This window comes from Neodiprion fabricii, chromosome 6 (genome assembly GCF_021155785.1).
Source record: "Neodiprion fabricii isolate iyNeoFabr1 chromosome 6, iyNeoFabr1.1, whole genome shotgun sequence".
NCBI lineage: Eukaryota > Metazoa > Arthropoda > Insecta > Hymenoptera > Diprionidae > Neodiprion > Neodiprion fabricii.
Genome location: NC_060244.1, coordinates 24718574 through 24738684, shown reverse-complemented (window position 1 = coordinate 24738684; position 20111 = coordinate 24718574). Strand labels below are relative to the sequence as shown.

The 20111-nt window shown below is 42.3% G+C and overlaps 2 protein-coding genes across 2 annotated transcripts in view; one reads left to right on the top strand and one right to left on the bottom strand.

Annotated features, from left to right (window-relative positions):
* Positions 1-20111, top strand: part of LOC124184522 (dopamine D2-like receptor) — a 124353-nt gene that overhangs the window by 63274 nt on the left and 40968 nt on the right. The window lies entirely within an intron of this gene.
* The window catches only part of LOC124184523, a 77138-nt gene continuing 74441 nt past the window's right edge, over positions 17415-20111 (bottom strand). Inside the window, exon 10 of the mRNA XM_046574313.1 lies at positions 17415-17663. The gene's annotated coding sequence lies outside the window, so the exon portion shown is untranslated. The remainder of the gene's footprint in view (positions 17664-20111) is intronic.

Here is a 20111-nt window from a genome sequence, read left to right as displayed (position 1 = left end):
AAGGTCGAGAAGCGTGCTTTCTCACGCAATTTCGCGTGCGAAGGTACAGTCCTCTTCGCGTGGCATTCCCGAGCAACGAAATGCCACATGAATTAGGAGTGTGACGCGTGATTGCCGTTTGAGTTGTGTGCATCTTGTAAGACATCGGCGGTAATCTCCGATCTCGGAATTAACCTTACGGGCACCTTTGATCTCGTGAAACGATCCGCCGTTACTCCGACTTTACACTTCGAGATTAGGAGGCCTGGTACCTCCTACCTACCGCTGATCCTTATCCCTTCGAGTCGCTAATTGCCCACCCATTTAAGATGTGCCTGCCTCAGAAGTATCCGAAGAGGGAAGCGGCCGGATTGAGAAAAATTGCAATACCTATGTCTGTGCACTTGGAAGAGTTCGGAATCCGATTGCCTCGAGGATCCGGTCCTCGGATTCAAGAATTTCATTTTTTCATTACCAACTTTCGAGGCTCGACTGACGAGGCTTGAAGAACGTTTGGATATCCAGGCGAGCGCATGTATTTACGAACAAAGTTACGTACGTACACAAGGTGAATCGTTTAGTACAAGACAAATTGGCCCTAAACTTGGCGGGTCTGCGCGCTTCTTTACCGTCGATAAACTTTTCGTTGTAATAATATGCAAATTGGTAAAGACAACTTCTTGAACGACTATATCACCGTCGACTTCTTTTCAACTCCTCCGGAGAAATCGTCCGGCTAACTCACCGATGTACTCGTCTGTATTGCACGACGTTTTTTTCTTCTTTATTTTCTACCTTGAAGCACAGCGGTCGTAACGAACTAAAATCGCAGCCCGTCGATTGCAGCCTTTCCGCGTCTCTGAAGTTGACTCCTTTTTCACCAGTGTGCAAGAAAACTTGACGCCAGTTTCAACTGCTGCTGCATTATACCGCCGGATCCTCTCTCATGCCTTGCCGCTTTTTCTTCGTCTCCAGTTCGACTTCCTTTCCGTCTCAGTAACCCGAGTCGAAATTGAGAAAAAGAGAGCCGAGAGACGGAAAAAGAACCGGTGGAGCATCCCGCCTCTTTGAAAGTCTTTTGATTTACCATACCGAAGAATAAGACACCAGCTCCGCACGCCGTTCAAGTTATCGAACAAGTTCTACGTTCTACCCGCGGTGAAAAACGGTTTCAAAAACCCACGCGCGCACGGACACGGCAATCTGTCTGCGAATACTCGCGAAAGTAGATACGTAACGCGTACTTATAGCCCATCCCGAAGGGCTCAGACTGCAGACCGTTTGAATTCGCTTATTTTTGATCAATGCGTAAGACCAGCGAATCGGATACCCGACACGGGTACATTGGCTCGCCTCGAATCGCTGCTACTATTCATCCCCTCGGGTATCGGGGCGAATAAGCTATGTACGTTCACTTCACGAGGGTGGATGAATTTTTATCGAGAGATTATTTTCGCGGTAATTTTCCCGCCCGTATTTCTTTTTTTTTTTCTTTTTTTTCTCTCGTTTCCTACCTTTACGCATTACCCTCACGGAATGAGGACGATCCTTCGATTTTATCACCCCACAGCCTGTCGGCGCCCCTCCGACTCTGCCCACTGGGGGATGGGTCGTATAATTCCGACAGCCCTTGTACGTTCCGGTATTTCACATTCACCGGTGTAGACTGCAGGCAGAGGTCGAGTGGTGGACTCGGTTCGTCGTTAACGCGAGATATCGCGATTCGTAAACGCCGTCGTTACGCGAGGCGAGACGAAACGAGGGTGCGGAAGTTCAAAGTTGGCGAAAAAATGGTAGGAGCGTTGTAATTTTCCTTTGTTTTCCCTCTTGTGCGACATCGTATTAAAGGATGCAGAAATTGCGGCAGCATATCGGCGACTGCCTGCAGTTTCGAGAAGCTAATTTACCGAGTTGTCGTCCGACGCTATTACGAACGTGATAATTCGGTCAATCAATCGACGATCGTTACCGTCAATCATCGGCCCCCGGATACGGCTCTGCCGCGTATTAGGAGCGTTAATAAGCTTTGTGGCCGATCTATAATACATACCGGTTACGAAATGGGACGAATAGCTGCCCGAAACCGCATTGCAAGGAGTGCCTAAAACTTTCGGGGTAATCGTTGTATTTTTATTGGCTTATATCGTGAGATTACGAGACCATCGACGAAAAGCAAATCGTGCGAGAATTAAACCGCGGTTGCGTGAAATTATGCACCGCCGGCTTGAATCCGATAAATTTAATCGTGAACAGTTGATGATTCCCGCTAATTGAGCGGAGAGAGTAACGATTTTCTGTACAGTTTATATGTTATAAAAAAAACGCGGAGTGAAAAATACTGAGGGAATTTTGAAGCTACCTCATCAAGCCGTCAGGATTCGTCCGCATGAAAAATCGAACGTTTGCGTACGTGTGCAGTATTTGCTAGAAATTTACATTTCCCTTGGAACGAGATGAGGGTTTTTTTTTATTCCGCGTGCGATTCAGGTATGTTTTTTCTTCGATTCTTATTTTTCGCCGCATTTTTTCTTCTATTTCGTTTTAATTTGCGAGCCGAGCGGAGACGTGCTTTTTCGTCGCGTTTCCTTTTTCACCGTTATTCAACACATCGTTTTCTCTCCTCGCCACCGCTGCTGCTGCTGCACTTGACGACTCGTCTGTAATTGAATGACCCTCCTTCGGGGGTAAAAAATTCTCTACATATACATGTATGCTAATTTACTTCTGTCAACATGGAGTTCCCTTTGCCTTTTTCCCATGGCAATGTGTTTGAAAAAGGAAAACATTCATTAAGGAAATAATCATAAAAATTAGATCATTCATCCCGATAGTTTTGAGCAGGTTTCAAGCTCGAATTAGTACCAGAAATGGAGTGCGAATGTAACTTGTTATTTTTTTTTATATGTGTTCTTATTTCTTTCTCTTTTTCTTAGAAGAGTTTGAATGCGAGGCTTTCGTATACGAAACTCAGCACTTCCGGGGAAACGAAATTTACGTCGGAAATCTTGGGGGTTTCGGGCAGCAGTACCGGGCTGACTAAAGTTCGTAAAGGGTCTAATGGAAGCCGGTGACGAAAAAGGGGCCGACCTGAACCGTAAGACCGGTAGTTTCTTCAGGGACGATAAGCACTACAGGAGTCCTTTCCTTTATGGCCGCAGAGGGCGAGACTCGTAATTTTTTTTTTCCTTTTTTTTTTTCTTCGACTTTCAATTTTGGTGGAGACTTTTTTTCTTTATTCACTTGTTGCTTGTTTTTCGTTAGAGAAGGCTCCGAATAATACGTTATTAAAGCGTACACATGATATATTCGACAAAGGCGAATTACGAGTGACCTTGTATAATAAGACGTGCACAAATTAACCCCCGCCTGGTATAGTGTAAGGGGTTAGGAATTAATTAACGAGCATAAAATGCCGGAGAATTGCGTCAATTTACAAAAGGGCTTTTCCCTTTGCGTGTACATTTTCATCAGAGGCGAACGTGAAGCTCCAATAAAGAGCCCTGGAGTATAAAGTACATACTTCAGGCTATATCGCGCCTAAATATGTATATATACGTTTCGCAAGGGAGAATGAAAATTCGCTCGGACCCGGATACACCGAGGTTTTCCCGCCCCCATTGCTTCCTTTACCTCGTAAAATTACGCCCGTTTTTACGTACCTTACACGTATGCCTATAAATATACACGGGTCGCGCACCTACGGGATATAAATTCTTCCCTGTATTTCGATTATAGATCTCCCTACAGAAATATTGCCTTTTTCGATAACTGATTTTCAGCGAGCGTTCCCCAAGGGCCGAAATATTCCGAAGAGAAATCGAAGAGAAAGAAACGAACGGTCGCAGAGAACAAAATTTCAGTTAGCCAACGTCCCTATATGTACGCATGAAAAGCTTTCTAGAAATTGAAAGAGCTTTTTCCCCAGTTTTATACATCCACGTATTTACATTCCCTTCGTTTGCGCGAACGAGTGTCAATGTTTACAATTTAACAATCTGCTTCCGCGGTTTCTCCCAAGTTTCCCGATGTTTTTATTCGTACAACTGCATAAAAGTTTGTTTGCATTTATATAATTATTTTTTTTTTCTCGTCCGAAAGACTTCCAACGCAATTTTCATCAATTAATTACGGCACGAGTATAATAACTCGCACCTCGCGCAAGTGAATATTTTCAATAAAGTGCATTCCCGTTTCATGTTCTCACGGTCGAAGTAACCCCGTTTGAAAATTACTTTTCCTCACCTCCGCTTCGTGCAGGGACTCTCTGCGAGCCAACCTCACGAACGTTAGAGTCTCAATTAGCCGGTTCACTTTGGTGCTCGGTGCTGGACTCGACTCGAAACTACGTTTCAATTGCGCTTTCAAGCAGGTACTCTTACAGGTCACGTTCACGGGTTTCGGTGGGTGACTACATGCGCAAGCAGTTTGCGAACTCCGACTTTCTTATACGGAGTAAAGTCTGGTAGCTGGCAATGCAAGCTGCCGAGAAAAACGGTAAGGAGTCCAAAAAGAAAAAATAATAAACCAAAAAAAAAAAAAAAAAACACACGCCGATCCGGAGACGGTCCCAACGGTTGGCAGGTGAATGAGAAGAAGAAAAAAAATCACTTGACTCGCGTATTATACCCTATACAAGTAAATAAGTTTCTACTTTCCTCGAGAACGAGAAGAGGAGGAAAAAAAAGTATGTACGCGTAAGTTAATCGTAGCTGACTAGTCGCGGCTAGCCTTCCAAAGTTTTCCATAAGGTGACCTTTGCTTCGCTGTAAAATTTTTCTCCACTACAATGTGGAAAGTTTGCTTGTGGAAATAACGTTTTAAACGAAACATTTGCTAAGAAATCTGCAAAGTTACCTGGCCAAGTGTTCGATCACGCGACGCACGTATGCTTTACTAATTGGAAATGCTACGGGTCAGTGATTTTCACGCATGTTTCCGTATCGTGATTTCTCGTCTGAAAGGTGCGCCGTGGAATTCGATACTCGTCTCACTGCAGGGTTACAAAGTGTGAATGTGTCAAGGAGAAAGAGAACCGACGACAAATCGTCATCCAGAGGTAAAGAAATCGATATCGCGATAATGGAGGCTTCCAAAACGACGCGGAATAGACTAGCTAATTGCGGTAGGGAGAAGAATAAGCTCGGCTCTTTTCAAGTCCCACTTTTACCCCCGTAGCTTCACCCGGCGAGGTCACGGCCCCGGATAGAGTTTGTATAACGTGTATAGGTGTACGTATAGCTGGTATGAAGGTGCCCCCCCCCCCCCCCCCCCCATATCCCGGGAAAAAGGGAAAAGCAGACGAGAAAAACCATAAAAAGCTCGGAAAGTAGGTGAGTAGTAAAAGCGTCAAGATCCGAACTCCGTTGATCATGCCGCATTCTATAGCGAGTGGCTCGCGGTATCGCTTTCTTCACCCTTCCAGCTTTTATGGCCCCGTGTGGCTGCAGCATCGTTGTCGTACAGATCAAATTCGAGAGCTTTGAGTGTGTCGGAAATAGTTTGGTATACGTACAAATCCCTTCACTTTGCGATATTGAGTGCTTATCGTCGGATCACCTCTGTAATATATGTGCTTTGTTATCACGCGCGAACGCGTAAACGGGGAGATATTTACGAGATTTCTATCGCTTTCGTCGTTATACGCGACGCGCGAATCGATGTGTTAGACAATTTAGTCAAATCTTGACGCACGTGACCTCGATTAGACGGTTTTCTAATTCCCTATGAAAGTTCGATTTGCGGCGGAACAGCAACTTCGACACCGTGCGTTTTCATTGGGAAATTTTCTCCTCCTCGGGATACCTGATAAGTTACGATACGTTGTGCGATATACCTGTGAGGCTTTACGAGCCGGTGCGGATACGCTGAAAGAGACTACGATCGACTGAAAGTTGCAGTGCAAAAGTTTGCACAAACTAGATTCTTGAACGTCGAACTTTGTAGGATGAAAACAAGCCGGGGTGGGTAGGTAATATTTGCAGCTTCGCTATGCGGGCGGAATTAATTCACGACTACGTACGAGAGGTTGTAAAGGTAGAGTGAGAGGGAGAGAGAGAAAGAGAAAAAAGACGAGACAAACCAGTGCGAGCTGAAAAAAACGAACGTACTTCCGAAGTTGAGTAACGGTTTTGCATAATTACTTGAGGGAATTTTCATCCGGCTCTACCCTCTTTCACCCTCTATTTCTCTCTTTCTTTACTCTTCGATGCATCGCTGCTTTTCATTATTCTCTCATCGCAAAGGAATTTTCACTAATCATAGAAATCTCTTTCTCTCAAAGTTTCAATGCTGATCCGATTTGAATAATATAACGTAAACTTGAACGTAGGATCGAAAACATTGGTACTAATTGTTAATAACAATATATAATTTTACGAAATACCGTCAACATCGATTAATCGTTACAATTTGTACAGTTCAATTTTATCTCGACCGTACGATCCTGCAGCTCCACTTTTTATAAATGCGTATAGAAATTCGTAATTTTACAAAGATGTAACAAGCTTACCGGAAATTTATCACCAACATCGCATATTAAAGCAATGAATGCTTTCCGCGAGGATAATTAAACCGTTACGATGAATGAGAATAATTTTATTGCAGCGCATTTCATCGAAAAAAGTAAAATAGAAGCCCCACTGCATAAGACGATTGTTTAAATCCTTCGAATTCAATCCTAGAGCTGCTTGTATAAGGCATTGTTTCAAGAATCTGCATCGGACTAATTAAAAACTCCTGTACTTCGAGTTTCGTAGATTCTTTCTATAATTCAGAAGGAATATTAATTCGGATACATTTTCAATAGCGATGCTTTACATTCACCGGGATTTATAACAACGTCTGAGAATAACTCGTTTCATCAGATTCAAAGTTAAAAGTGATAGAAAATTGGTGAAAATTTCATCGAGACGGGTATACCCGTATATTTCGAGCGTCGAAAGTTATGAAATTGTGAAAAAAGTTTGATGACAAAATTCCCCCGCATGTATCAGCTAATCGCGTCGTTACGCGCAATTATTCAACAACTCTGAAACCCCGGAGTGAGCGGATCGTTTTTCACCGATGTCACGGAAGCTCGTCGAGGCATCGACGAAGTTCGGGCAAGTTCTGCACCTGGGCATCGGATGGGGTCAGGTGCAGGAACACGTAGGTGCTTTTCGGCTGGAACCGGAGGCGGACACGTAATTTGAGAGGGCACGTAACTCAGGGCCGCGTCTCGTTGGGATCCCCTGAAATTTTTCCCTGGGGTTCCCGATCGCGATATACGGGTATACAGGTGTGAGTATACGTACCCTGGATAATAATTCATGTCAAATAACAGGAATACAGATCCCGAATTACGCTAGAGAAGCGGAGTTGCGAAGGGGAACGGATCCCGGATTCGAATGTGCGGACTCCTTGCTTGTAAGCCCCGAAAGCTCTCGTCTCATTTCGCCAAGTTTCACCGATCGCGACAACCCAATAAAATCGCGCCGATCCCATCCACCATCTGGATCGCTTCAATTCCAAAAATAGTCCTTTACACCAAGCCGCGCTTACCGGCTGAGAGTCGACGAGGGGTTTTCCAATCACCGCGAGACAACCGAGTGACTCGCACTTCGCCCACACGCATCTCCGCGAATTTCCGCGAATTTCCTGATGAAGCACATTACGCCGATCGATTTTACCGCCGCGGTTCACGCCTTTTCGTTCTTTGAGTGAAGACGAAGAAGATTACAAAGAAAATTAGTAATACCTCCGAGGGGCTTCTTGGGTCCAAAAACGATCGTCGAGGGCTTGTTTCATATTTATACGCTTGTATCACGTTGAAAAGCTCCACGTGATGTGTACGTCCGACGCTTATCCGTATACTCGCATATACTTGTATACGTATAAAGGAAAATAGGATAATTTCACTTTGCAAGTTTGTTCAACTTTTAAATATACTTGATCAACAATATGGTAAAGAAAATCTCTGCACCCTGCTTACCCAGTTCATCTCTTCTCTTCTCATCTTTTTTATTCTCTTTTTCTTTTCCCACCAGTTCCGGGCTTACAATTAGTATCAGACTTGACAACGGGGATTCGCTCCAGGGCTTAAAATTTCTAAAGATATCTCTGATTAAGAAATGGAAGGAGAGGTGAGGGGGAGAGAAGACGGCGGGTGAATTAATTCAATTTCAAAGACATCATACGGAGGAAAGAAGCTGCGGGGGACAATTTTATCTTCTTCGAAATGACGTCGTTACTCACGGGACGAACGTTACGGCCGGAGGACAGGTCATTCGAACGGGCTTAAAGTAACAGACCACCGCTGAAAGTGTTCGGCTTACAAAATGGTCGGAAGAAAGCGATTCGACGAGTGTGTTCAAACCAATCGTTTTCCGGGCGTAGGAAATTTATTTTTCGATTCCTCAAGCGTTTCCCGTAACTCGGATACCGTGCCGAGAGACATTTTACAGGATCGGAAGTGCTAAACCTTCCGAATGGACTGTCAGGCTTTTATGTCGAATTAAAAGAATCGCCGAAATAAAAAAAAGGGAAAGGCGCGTGATCAGTTTACTTTGGCAAATCGTTAGAATAAAGGTTCAGTCCCGTTGTGATTGTTTTATGAAAAATGCCATTTTTGCTCGATTTCACTTTCTTTCTTTTTTTATTTCTTTTTTTTTCAAGCTTCCGATCATCAAGAATTATTTCGAATTTTACAAAAGTGAACAAACGATAAAATGATTTTCGGAAAGTCTGACCCTTGGATTGAATCAAAAGACAAAAACATACGGCACTTTTCGCAACGCCATTTATACCTAGGCGATTTTATTAAATTCATCGGAATCGATTCATCCTGCTAGCTCGAGCGTCCGAAAGATTGGCTTGCGAAGAGGCGGAAAAGTAAGTGAGTAATTCTCTTCCCTAAACGCGCGAACCCTGAGTTTAATCTTACCTCGTTTGGCTTCTTCGCCCACCCTGCAATTCCTACCACGTATTAAATCAGGCTGGTATACCTATAAGTATACGTAGATTCAAGGTATGTGTAACACTTGTTGCTATTCCCGGTATATAATTACAAGAGAATAGTCGGTCGCGGTGTGCTGCGACTCGGCGTTAATTTCGCCAATGAACGCGTACTGCACGATGTTCTAAAATGCGCGTTAACGAGCTTTTAAGTATTTACGAGCCTGATCTACTCGCGAGAAATTCGTTGGCTTAAAAAATTCCACTTCAAAAATGTTAATTTTCCACGTGGTAACAGTAATTTCCTCCTACGATACGGCATGGCCTCTGCCGAATCAAAGATACCGCGAAATTCGTGCAATATCGGTGATAAAACGAAACCCCGTGAGATTTATTCCGTGACCTTCTATCCCGTTGTGTGTTAAAAATTATTCACCCGTTGCCGAGTTTCGAATCAAGTGCTTTCGCAGCTGTCGAGAATTCCCGAGAAGCTCTCCCGTTACACCGTACAGGCGGTGTGTGAAGAAGAGGGAGTTGATTCTGCGGGTATTAAGTCTGTATTGAGTTGGTGAAAAACCGAAAAGATAAGAGGGAAAAGAACGTGGACCGGCACTGCCCGCAGTCTTGGTGAGAGTGGAACGCGAATGGAAGGGACGAAAAGCAATCGAAGCTGAGTAAAGGAGGGTCAGTCGCTACACGAAGGGTAGTTTCGAGCCCCGTCCCTTGGCTAAGCTTTCTATAAGTGGCGTGCGAGGATATAAAAAAGAATTCGGCGGTTGTTCAAGCCGTTGGAAAAGGCAGAGAAACAGAGACGGGAAAGGAGTTATTATTAGCCCCGTGTCCAGATTCTGCGGAAAAATAGACGCTCGGATCGATAAATCTGATCTGAAACAGCAGACGCGATCTGCTTCTCTTACCGGATCTGTACCAAATAACCAAAATTTACCTCACCCGCAACATCTGCAAAAGCTGTCGAATGAAGCTGAGGAGCTTATTGGTTACGGGATATCGACTGGTTAATCCAGTGGCGTTTTTGCGTGTCTGCTACGGCTTGTTTGAGACACGGATGGAGCTTTCAAACTGACTGGAACCGATCCCCGATTGACGCAACTGCTTCTTTCATATTTTGAAGAAATAGGAAATCATTGGATTTCCATAGCAGATGATCTTTGTACAATTCTCTCGATGTGTTTTGTACATTTAGTTTCTAAAGTACGAACTGACAGGAAAAGTTTTCTGATACTCGCGTCTGAGACAAAAAATTTGCAAGACTCGGAAATCGCAAACAAAACAGTAAGGCTGAACTATTTCTATTATTGACAAAATTTAAAGCGATTTTTAAACACGGTACAGAATCGTACAAACATGTACAAAGGATACCATCAAAGAATCCAAAGAATTCTCATAATTCTGTCGCGGGTTAAAAATATCAAGTTTTTTCAACAGGCTAAAGAAACAGGATACGAAAAATCGGGGTACGAATAAATGTCACACCAGAAGGTGTTCAGTAATCCTTAATCAGCACCTAAAAAGCACGTAACTTGACAACTTCTCAAATCATCCCTGTTTACTCGATTTCTAAGAGCTTTATACTACCGCGAACTTAAGCCAGCAGAGCAATACTCATAAATATTGTGTCTGTTTTTGATTTTTTTATTTTTATTATTTTTATTTAAAAAGGCGGGCACAAATATTTTCAAACCGGTACCTATAATTAGCACCTAAAGATCACTGAATAATGACAATACCGTTCAAAATATTTCCTCATACGGAACGAGCAATCTCATTTTTGTGCTTTGATGGGACGATGAAGCTCGAATCTATGTATGGGACAAGGATGTGTGAGCTCGGCACACGTAAATGTCCTTTCCTTATCCTGCAAGGCAGACACAAACGGCTATCTCTCATCGGGTGGTAATTCAAAGTCCGTCTCGTTTAATGGGGGAGTTCCATGAGCAAATATACGGGCGTTATATATCCTCTGGAATTACCAAAATGCTTGCCGAAATATCCCGCGAATTAGTAAAGCTTAGAATTCTCACGCTTTTAACCCTTTTTAACGATCCACCATCCCGGTAAACGCCCAGCCTCGAGATACGCGGCAACGGCTTCGACGTTTCCCGAAATAGTCTCCTCCCTTTTCTTTACTCTTTTTTCATCCTCTCCTATCCTCTTTTCTTTCTTCCCTTAAACAGAATTTGAAAGGATTCAATCCTGTCGTCACGCTTCCGAGATTCCAAGGTCCGATATCTTCTTTCTCGAACGTTTTTCTCTGTGTTTTTTTCTTTCTTTTCTTTCTTCACTTTCTTTTCTCTTCCTTCATACCCCAATTCTTCTTCCGGGTGCCGATAAGTCGTAAGGAAAATGGACGAAGGATAAAGTCCGAGTCAAAAGCCAACTTTGGTTACAGGTGATTTGTTTTATTAAGCGAATTCCTTCCAAGATCTACGTTCCTACTTTTTTTCCTCCAGTCTACGAGAGGACGACTAAATCCCACAAGGGTTATACAAGATGAAATCGTTTTTTCTCGACGAGTTCTCCGCTTGTGCACCGCTTCAACTTGTTCCTTCCCTCTGCGCTTATTTCTTTCTAGTTTTTTTCTTTTTCGTTTTCACCCCAAGTTCCGTTTCAGCAGGTCGACTAATCGCTTCTGATCTCCGGAAGTCCTTCCTCGAACTCCGTTGTCTACACAGGTAAAACGATCTCTTGCGCAATCGGAAACACGCGATATGTTAAAACCGATCCGAGATAGACCGAGAAAGAAACTTCTTCACTCTTCTCTCGATCCTCAAGAAACACGCCGAGCTTAGACAGCTTCCAAGGGATGAAAACTTCCGCGTATCCTCATGGCGAAAAAAGGATGTGGGTATCTGTGTAAGAACATCGCGAGTTTAGCGATATTCCCGTTGCACACGGCGCAGCTCTCCTTATCTTGTCGATAAATTCTCTAGATAGAACGGCTATGTGTTGGAAAAAATTGGGTTAAGTTGGACGCGCGTCGTATTTTATCGAGTCTAAGAGTTCTCCTCGAAGGTACGGTGTCGGTAGCCTCCGCAGATTGCGAACGGTTATGGTGTTACGGTGGCTACGAGGAGGGCGGCAGGATTTTCTTTTTTTTATCTTTTTCGTCGGATACGTGTTTTATGGGATTACACACATACACCGCACAGCCACGTACTCCGGTGTATAGCTGGATATTAAAAAAGTGTAATATGTCCGATAATTTATGGGTGGGTAATTATTTTTCAACCCTGATCGAGAAAAAATTCCCCCACATGTATAGGTATAATAACCTTGTACAGCCGTGAACCTCTCCAGGGTGCGAAAATCTCAAAGGCGGGTATAAGGTACGTACTTCAACTTTTCACCCCTCCACGCCGCCGCCACGGCATCGCCGTGCTCGAAATTAATTAACTTTCAACGTACCTATAGATGTTGGTAAAAAAGTCGGCATATGCGAGAGAGGGAAAGGGAAAAAAGTTGGTCCAGAGTTGCCACCTCTGCATTTTCTTTCTTTCTCGGTGCGGTTCTCTTTTAAATTGTTTTTTCGACTTGCTTTTTTCTTTCTTCATTCTGCGGGATTTCTACTTTTTTTTTCCTCATCCTTTCCTCGTTTCTTTCTTCCTTCCTTTCATTCATTCATTCATTCTTTCTTTCTTTCTTTCTCTAGTTATTTTTACACGTTTAGTTGACGATGATTTTTTCCAACTGAAAGTGAAAATTTGCAAAGGTTAATCAAGGGTACCGTCGATTTTTTAATTACAGCCTCCCCTTGAATGTATAATTTAGCCTCAATTATTTCAGTATTTTTATATCTCTTTTATTCTTGCTCTTCAATTCTTCTCTCAGTCAATGTTTTTTTTTTTTTTTCATACGACTGTAGTAAATACGCAAATTTATACTCGGTACAAGACATCTCTACATGCGTATGAAGGCAAGAAAAGATAGGGAAAAAATTAAATGAAAACAATAATGAGAAAAATAAGAGGAGGAAGAAGGGAAATGAAGCTATAAAAGAGAAGGGAAAGCTTTCGAGCTTTCACAGTCTCACTTACAGACGGTCCATATATACGTACATACGTATACAAAGGACTCAAAAAGCGATGGATAGCTGCTGGTAACCATTAGTCAAGCCTGTAGAGGAAAAGGAAACGGAAGCGCGAGGCTGAGATTAGGCCAAGGTAATTGAGACGTCATTGAATCGTCGTTCAGCCGAGGGATATCTTCGAGTCGACATCGTCCGAGAAAAACGGTGTCGGTCAAACTTTCATTAGCTTAACCGTAACCAAACGGCTGCCATATTTTTCCCCTCACGAACCATATAACTCATACCCCTCGGCAGAGTTTCCAAGCCACTTGTCTCAAGGTCTAGCCTAACCGTCCTAATCTGTTCCGCGCCTTGCCGATCCACACAAATCATACAATATCGAGATGAAATAAGGTGAAGGAACAGAAAAATAAAGAACGGAATCGGCAGTCGCGCGGTGCAAGTAGAGGCGTAGATTTTGGAATATCAGTTGCAATTCTGAACTCATTTACGCGAAAGCTCAACCTAAAATTCACAGGCAAAGACGAAGCGCGAGTATAGACGGAAGTCGCTTTGAAACCGATGGACGATCGGTTAATCATTCGGCCATCTCTTAACCCTGATTTGCCGATAGAGCTGAAGGTGAATGCTGACAAAGCGAAACCATCCACGGTGCAATCCAAACCATTAATGAATTCCATTAATAGACGATGATGAATGAAAAGGGTGAAACGGAATGTAATTTTTTGCTCATCGCGCGACGTGAAAGTTTCCAAAGTTTGAAACTCCTTGAACAGCAAAAATTTTGTATAATAAACTGTCCACCCTACCTTCGTTGAAAAGAAAATCTTTATACCAACTTTTGAATTTTAATATCACTACTGCGAAAATGTTAAAATTATCGAGAGAAACATGTAAACTGGATAGGTATTGAAAAAGAGAGACGCTTTGTTTTCGTTTAGTTGGGAAACGTTGTTCCATTCAAATTATAAAAAATTCTTGAAGGTGGAATCAAATTCGAACAATTTCTTCTTACAATAGTATACTTGAATATTACAGGTAGTGACAGAATGTATTTTCTAACGAAGCGAAACGTACGCGAATTAAATGGAGATGAATGAAGATATAAACGGAAATTGAAAGAATAAAAAATAAATTTACCTACCGCTGCCGGAGAGTTATTGGAAACACCAATTTACCATCCAATTCCCCTGTATTGCGTTTTTATTTATTTCACGTATTTTTATTTCTTCGCTCAAACTCTCATTTTTCTTTCATTTTTTATCGCTCAAAGCGTCATATAATATTACCTGTTGCAGCACCTACAGCCGCAAATCCTGGTACAGTCCAATGAGGGATTTAAAAAGAAATCCATCCATTCTATACAGCCTTCGCGGCACTTTTTTAAAGCTCTCTCTTTTTCATCTTTCCGACTTTCGTTCTTTCTTTCTTTCCCTTTCTGTATCACTCTTTTATACCGCACGAAAGAAAAAAAACAGTCGGATTATTTTTGCACGTCGAAAACAATTCTCGGGTTTAGTGCGCTTCGAGAGAATTGAAAGCTCTCCCCCCTCTCTGCCCCTCTCCCCCTCTCTCTCTCTCTCTCTCTCGCCCTTCGTATCTTTTTATTTCATTTCATCCCTCTTCATCTCTTTATGGAGAGGTATTCTTTTGCAGTATTTTCAAGAAAAGACACTGCAAAGCTGAGCTAATAACTTTACGGCACTTTGCGTATAAATATAAATATATATATATATATATATATATATATATATATATGTATATGGGTGGCCCTTATTTACAGTGTTGACGAAATTTTTCCAGACCACCCCCCGAATCAATTTCAAGTAACTCAAAAACAATTTCCTCATTTAAAATACACGTGTTTCGATCACATCTTCAGTACGTACTTTATCGTCAGAGTAATGATGTTATAAAAAATCTGTTACTGCGAAATATTATTGGGGATTAGTGCTACTATTTGCAAAAAAATTCAGATCAGTACGCACAGCTTTCCTTTCGGGAATAAATACATCGAAAAATTGTTCTCCGTTATTGAAATTAGCTGCAATGTACACGGTACATTACGACAATCGTTATTTTCATTATTAACGCCGGCATCTCGCTGATCGTGAGCGAGGAATTCTTCACACCTCATTTTGGCTGCTTGGAAAAGCTGCTGAAGGTGTAATTGAGAATACACGTGCCGATGAATTTTGGGGGATGAAAAAAATCACCGAGAGTTGACTTTTTGCTTGAAAAGTTTTCGGTTCTTTTCCTGCAGCAGCGCCTAGAGCGCCAGCAGCTACTCAGATATGAAAAAGTTATTCAAGTTTGAGGTGACAGTGATTAATCTATACCACCGAGGCATTCTCGACACTTTTATGACCGCCTGCCTTCCCAGCTTCCGTGCCTCATTCGAACGGATATCAACGACGCAATTTTACCCGGCGAAAATGTCACGTCCGCCTTATAAACTGTCCCACATACTAATGAGCGTCGCGTTCGAACAGCTGGCTGCTCAAGAATGTTACGCGTCGATTTTCGACCTTAAACTAGATTGAAGCTTCGTTTTAACGACTCATTAGTGGCAGATAAATTTTCATAAACCCATTTTATTACAGTCGATCATTATTATTTTTGAATTTCAGCCTCACCGCCAATCCTGAAACCACCGTGAAACTGCAAGAAGAATATTTTCCAGCAATTGGAAAGCTCGAAATTCTAACTCGCGCGAGTTGGGAACTTAAGGGATGATAATATTCGCGTGAGAATATCACAGGTGTTTCAAATTACAAAAAATTTCTCATGCTAATTCAACGAAAATTCATGAATCGATTATACAATATTGGCTCGTTATATAATAATTACAGTAAATGTTAATCGTAGCGTGATATCCAAGCTCGCGTAATAAATTAAACATCTAAGGTAAGATCGACAAAAATGATTGGAAAATATGTAGCGTGTATTAACAGCGAGAAAAAGGACTAAGGAAACAAAGGCAGCGGTTTTTGGTCGCTGTCACGCTTGTGATATTATACTCGAATCTCCGAGGTATCGAGCCAGACTCTCACTCCTCCCTCGCTTTTTCCCACAGTCATTATCAGTTCCAAAGAAAGCAATTTTCGAACCCCGCTTGCACGTTTAACGACCTGAATTGAGGGCAGACCGTGGCGTCGCATTCGCCCGAGTTAAACTCGGATCGAACGTTTGTCAAAGATTGCAGCTATCTCGCCTCGTTCTCACTTTGCACGTCTGGTATGTATATATATTTTTTTTTTTTTTTTTTTAAATTTATTTTTTCCCTTCGTTTCATTTTTCTTTTAAACTAGATTTTCAACCCACGCGATTTTGCACTGCACCGCAGCAGATATTTATAGATGGATACGTGCGGAAGAAATATGCGGGTATTCGCGCGATATTTACGACTAAAAAACTTGAACACTGGCTCTTTTACGACGGCTGTATCCATTTCGGGCATTTAATTTTCACGCCCGTTTTACGGGCTATCGAGGAATTTTATATCTCTCACATACACACGTTAGGACAAAAAGAAAAAAAATTGAAACAACGCTGGAAAAGTGAGAACAAAAATAAGATGAATAACAAAACAATTCGACGAAAGAAAAAAAAAAAAAAAAACACACAAAGGTATGAAACACGAGGATGACAAACGGTATTGCATGTTCGCTGTATTCATAAATAAACCAGATCACGCGCGACATGCAGAACCGAATGAATGTATTCTAATCCAATGCCGAAGATTATTTCTGTAACGTCAAAGATTTTGAAAACGTGCGTCATTCATGACATTGTAACGATTCATCGTTGTTCGTCGGGCATTAACACGATGTAGTTGCATACGTGTGTATACGTATAATATCGAGATAATCCAACTGTTGAATAAACAAATTATGTTGAAAAGAAGCCTCATTAATCATTTGTATGTGAAAGGAAATGTGGGTACCATGCCTCAATTTATCGGCCTTAACACGTATAAAATCCACCTTCTCATTCCCACTGTTATCAGGGTTGCGCCATTAATTACCGTATATAGTCGCAAGGTATGTCCTGTATATGAAACGACACGTTAAATCGTGTGCGTTTCGACGGTTCCATGAGACTGTGAATTTTTCAATCATTTTTTTATTTTTCTTCTCGTCTTCTTCGACAAGCCAAATCAAAGCCGAATCATCGTCTTGACCCGAATCGAATATATTTTGTTGAAACCGCAGTTGCAATTTCAGTCATCGCGATGTGATCTCATCGAAATTATCGTCTGCTAACTTTCGGCGCTTTGACACAAACAATTTCAGTCGTCATACGGACAATCCGTAAGCCCGTTACACGTGTACTTGCATGCTCGGTGTTAAATTTATTTGTTGTAATAAAAAAAAAACCAAAAAATAGGGGTCGCTTTACGACTTGGTGAAAATTGAAGGTGCCACTTACCGGAATGCGAGCAAGAGACGTTGCACGGAGGAAGAGGAAAATGCGGAGAAGGAGGTCTCGTCGTGTTTTACGAGAAGACTTGATAGCCTTGGACGGGGGAAGTGCACCTGTTGGCGATCCGGTCTTTTTTCTTTCTCCCCTTCGTTCCGGTTCGCACAACCGGCTGGATGCAGCCGACATATTTAAGGGAACAGCTAGCAGTTAAAGCCTGGTGCGATTTATGCCGTGTGTAAGCAAGTACAACGTGAACGTCGCTCGGGGACTCGAAGACTCGCTATGGAAATTGAAAACGGATATAAGGTGTGAGAAGAAGTGGACGGTGATGATGAAAAATTGGAACGACGGAAGGGATTTTCGAAAATATGTCTCAAACCGAATGACAAAATTTATGAAATTCAAAGCGCAGAATTAGTTTAGATCCGAGGTAAAATCTGATTTGTCAGAATTCTGTACTTTCGCATTCCTCGACTTGACGAAAAATAAATAAAAGCATGCCGAATATCCGTGGGAATTTCTTGGCTCCGTCGAGACGGGTCAGCGTATATGGCGCGTAATTTTCAATTTTTAACGAGTCAAATTCCCCGGCATGATTGGCCGGCAGCAGGAGCTGTCCCTTCGGTTATAACACGGCGTGTAGACATCATCCCGCGGGACCGCAGCGGCTTATTACTATTACAGAGGTTCGTTTCGCGAATATCCGGGCAACGCCGCAAGCGGTAATTTCCGGCAACGGAAGCCAGCCGGAGGAATATATCTAAACAGATAAAAGTCGGGGGGGGGGGGGGGGGGGGGATGAGAAATGAGCTCGCCTCGAACCGCCGCTGCTCGTCCCTGCCGTGTTAAAAGGTAATTCTCGAGGTGCCGTTGATGATGTCATTAGGGGATTTCGCCCTCCGAAATCGGCCTCAAAAGCCGGCCCGATTCAATTCTTCAACCCACGCGTTGGATTATTAATTATACATCCGCTGCGATCGCGATTTATATACGTTTGTCGGTCCTCTTTATCATCTTCTTCTCCTGCTCCGCTGTTTTTGCCGGATGAATCGGATGATTTACTCCAAAAACCTCGCTGCCTGCTGTTTTCGACAGTTTGACTCTCAGACTGAGGAATTGGTTGAAATTTATTGTACCCTTTCAGAAATACTGAGGGAGAAGGAGAGCTGCGGAAAATAGAAAATACGAGAGAACAGAAAAATAATCTCCTTTATCGATTGAAGTATATACCTTGCGAGGGAAATAAATTTCGTCAATATTGTATCCTCTTTTTTACGACCCCGCACGGTGTCGGAATCGTGCCGAATGGTTTTCCTAATTACGCGTAAACCGAAAATCCCATCGATCCAAGTGGAATCTTCTTAATATCGATCAGATAGGCACGCCTAAGCATCTTCGGCTGCTGAAATAGTTCCTCGGATATAGAAATGAGTCTTGGCGTATCTAAACATACGCGTACGATAGTTGTTTATGCTTTCGCTGATCGTGAGTTGAATTTTTCAGTCGATATATCAGACGCGTAGATACGAGAAGAGAAGAAAAAATCTAGAGAAAACAAGACAGTGGTATATTTACGATTCGTATGAGTCAATAATTTATTCCACAGATGTATCAAGAGAGAGACGAAATATATGCGTGTGTATGTGTGTGTGTTGGACGGAGAAGATAAAATAAATGGATACGAAAAAAGTTGACTTATTGCAAAAAAAATACAGACAGGACATGTACGTCCTACCCTGTGTTTTCGATGTCGAGTGATTTTAATCTCGAGTAATATATTTCTTGTTTTTAGTTGTTTTAGGTAAATTGCCTCGATCAATCTGCGAGTCGATGGTTGTTCTGAATTCGTCCGACTTGTGCAAAAGTATCGGTATATTACGGGAAAGAGAGATACCTTCTGCCCCTGCTCGTATCAATCGATACATATTAAAATATGTTAATAAAGTAGGTATCCATAAATATTCATTTTACAATTCGAACGTTAGGGACGGCAGAGGTGGAAAATCGAGGGGGAGGATTCGAAGAAGACTAGGAAGGAAAGGAAGAGGGTAAGAGATAAAATTCAAGCGTTGTTTAAATACAAATTAAACAAGATTACAACCGTGCGCAAACGTCTTTCGTTCGTTGCGATAATTTAGTCGGGGCTGATAAGTGGCCGTTGATTAATATACGAAAGTCGAGTGATTAGAGTTATTAGCCGACTTAAACAGAGCGAAGAACTTTTCCAATAACCGGTATAAGTTAAGACTGGCAAAAATTCACGCGAAAATATTTCACTCCGAGCTCGCCTGCGTTAATTACGAATCGTAAATTACAAATGAATAGAAGGATTTTCTGAATCAGCTTCCACGGCCACTCGACCTGCCATTCAATTCGAATCGCATTCACGTTCCCAACGCTCCTCGTTTCTCCTCTGAGACCGGCTAATATCATTCTTCATCGTCGAATTCCATATCGATTCCATGCACAACTCGTCAATGCGCCTCTATCGCGTTTCCGTAAGAAAATGAAAAAGTTCCGAATCCATGTGAATATGAATGAAAGAAGAAAATAAGAAAATTGCCTATAACAATTTATTTTCACTCAGTCGTTATTTGGCTTCCGCAAATCTCTCGCAAATTAACTCGGTAGCTGTGGAAACCTGCCATGCGTGTAGACGTGCGTGTAAAACGAGGTAAGAACTCCGAGGTCGTAGATTTTTCCTGGCTGCTCGAGATGGATTAGATTA